Genomic DNA, 2,946 nt, shown 5'->3' with positions numbered 1-2,946 from the left:
ATGAGCCTATATGAGTCGTATAGACATGCCGTCAAAAAACATTTGACAGCCCCTAGCTCTATACGACTCGTATACGCTTATAATTTTCATATACACATAGATATCCAGGTAAAAAGGGTTAAAGATATGCATTATTTGACATTTAATATCTTTTAATATCTTTAATTTTAAAGACTGTGTCCAGCTATTATCTTTAAGGATAACGGTAAAAATATAATTGAATTATTATATAAGAATGCACTAGGTTAAACCCCGTGTACTACACGGGCTACGCCATTTAATTTACTTTAAACATAAGTGTATAAATAAAAAAAAGATACAAAGTAATTACATGTTATATAAACTAATGTAAATGTAAAATTACAATTATAATGCATATACATTAAAAGATCAAGCTTACAAATAATTTTGAATATTAATATATGAGAACCTATAATTTTGAATTCTTCACTTTCAGAATCCTCTGGCCATTCAGCAGATTGAAAACATAATAAGAAGCCTGTCTCAATAAATGGTGAATATGGAATATTTTATGGACTGAAATTAAGAAATAACATGTGAGTCAAATTAGTAATCTTTAATTTATTCTTCGTATTCAGATGAAAAAAAAACACCAACGCTGTTGTATACTTATATATAAAAAGAAAAAAACATTAAAAATATTGCTAAGTCTTTTGTCATCCTCGCTCCACTGAAGAAACAGTTGTTCTAGTTTCTTCTCCTTCAGCCTCAAGTGGAAAACGACTATTTTATAAATTGTAGAAATTGAGGCGCATACAACAAAGACGCCCCACATTTCACAATTTTGAACACTTATAACCTGAATTGTTAAACGAACCCAACAACACAACAAACAATTCAATTTTCCGAAGCAGAGAGCTAGATATCCTTTTTTTAAAGAAGGGTGTCATTTAGGAGATTAAAGAGAAGAGATCCAATGTGACGTTGGTTAGAGACAACATTGGTACCTGTTTGAAGAGCCCTTGGCAGCGTTGATAAGCTCATCGGCTAAGAACTCAACAATGGTCTTGAGATTCCTAAATTTAACAAAAACATACAAACTCAAACAACATTAACATAACAGACAACAAAAGTTTTACATTCAAATGCACTAATAAACATCACCAAGCATGGTTAACTGACCAAACCATAAACTAACTGAATGAACAACCTTCACCCTAACTGAAGAAAGAAAGTACTTTATTACTGTAATTTATACCTAGAACATTAACTATTTATAAAATAATCAAAAGCTGTTTGCGGGTTAACCTGGCAGACTCTTCTTGACAGTTCAAGTAATAATGAAGTATGGTAGCTAAATGCACGTATATAAAAATCTTAGGTTTCAAACCACAACTATTAGGCTACTGTTATTCATAATTCTACATGTTGCACCAAGGGTGTATTTGCAAAAGCATAAGAAATGTAAATTTGATCTATAGTCAAACTAATTTCTGAATGCAAAATCAAAATTTTATCAAAAAGAAAAACAAAATCTCTATCAAGATTTTTGTTTGCAGATCCACTGTTTCAGTTCGGTAACTGTGTCTGAAAGCAACTCATATTCAGATCCATTGAAATTTACCTCAGGCCTCATCCCACCACCATAGCCACTCTTCTTCTCAATCTTAGGACCTTAAAAAACAAATTTCACACAATTAATAAAAGCCTTAACAACTTCTGTAAAATAAACATGAAATCTGACTTAGGGTCTTTTCTTTATATCTTGTGATGTTCATCTTCTGAAACCACTTGAAACAATGAAAGTAGTGTAACTATCAATCGTTCCACAGGTCTTCTTATGAGTTCGCCAGTGTTTCGCACTTTGATGTTGGTTCAGAATAAGTCACTCACATCTGTGACATAAATGAATCCCTGCAAACATGAAAAAACCAACTAAATCAAAACCCACAAAGAAAAAAAAGTCAAACTGAAAGTGAAGAACCATCGTTAATGTTTTGAAAGTTAAGAACAACCAACAAAATCAACAAACCCATAAAGAACTGCCATTAGAGCCCTTAATCGATGAGCAAAGGAATGGTAAATCGAAATCTTACACAATCAAATATCAAAAAATGGGAGGAAACACTTAACTTACCTTGAACAAATCAAGTGAAGCAGGTACTGCAGCGTCGTTTATGGATGATGAAGATTTAGGGTTTGAAATTGAAAAGGAAACATAAGATTTAATAGATCAATAATGTTAGACGGGTTGGTTAAAAAACGAAAAAAAAAGGGGCCGGATCCAGGAAGGCCTCTTCTAACGCCACGAGAAAAGGAAAAAAGGGGGATTTTAGTTTAGGCGCCAAAAAATCTTCAAGAAGGCCTCTTCTAACGCCACGTGTACTCCATTTAGTTTCTTTTATATATAAGTATAGATTGTTGTATAATTAATTTAAACAAAGAGCCGTAAAAATATCTATTACTTGACATATAAGACTATGGACGGGCTAGCATAAAGGGTCTTTGACCTAATGGTATTAAGGTGTTGGATAAGGCTTTGACTTTTCATATAGTAAGGATTCAAATCCCATCGATGACAAATTAAGAACTTCAAAAAAAGGTGCAAGAGCTATTTAACTTTCATATAATGTGCGTTGCAGCGAGGCCATGATGAGAATTCGACTGATAATAGCTCACTTCGTTATGGTACCGGTTCGATACGATACTTGCATATATGGCAACCGAAAAAAACCCAAGAAAATTAAAGTCGTAAGATTAACGTAAATGACATTGACACATGTTCAATTCGTTGTGGTTGAAAAAGTACATTGCAAATTAGAAAAAAATCATGATCATACACTGATGTTAACCGTGTGAAAAGATCATATCGAAATACCGATAAAATAAACACGTTATTTCATTTCAAAACCTAAAATAAGTAATAAAACCATATGAAAACGAAATAATAATGATAATAATAATAATAATAATAGTAATGCGAAA

At 32.2% G+C, this 2,946-nt stretch overlaps 1 long non-coding RNA gene across 1 annotated transcript; it reads right to left on the bottom strand.

Annotated features, from left to right (window-relative positions):
* Window positions 1-562: 562 nt before the first annotated feature.
* On the bottom strand, window positions 563-1,762 carry LOC110916764. Its single transcript, XR_002579978.2, has 3 exons — window positions 1,706-1,762; window positions 1,586-1,635; window positions 563-1,037 (listed from the first exon to the last, which is right to left on the bottom strand). It is a non-coding gene; the product is annotated as an uncharacterized LOC110916764 (long non-coding RNA).
* Between the last annotated feature and the right edge of the window lie 1,184 nt (window positions 1,763-2,946).

The sequence above is a fragment of the Helianthus annuus genome, chromosome 16, assembly GCF_002127325.2.
Source record: "Helianthus annuus cultivar XRQ/B chromosome 16, HanXRQr2.0-SUNRISE, whole genome shotgun sequence".
NCBI lineage: Eukaryota > Viridiplantae > Streptophyta > Magnoliopsida > Asterales > Asteraceae > Helianthus > Helianthus annuus.
The sequence above is the reverse complement of the archived record's forward strand: the minus strand, read 5'-3'. Positions and strand labels throughout refer to the sequence as shown.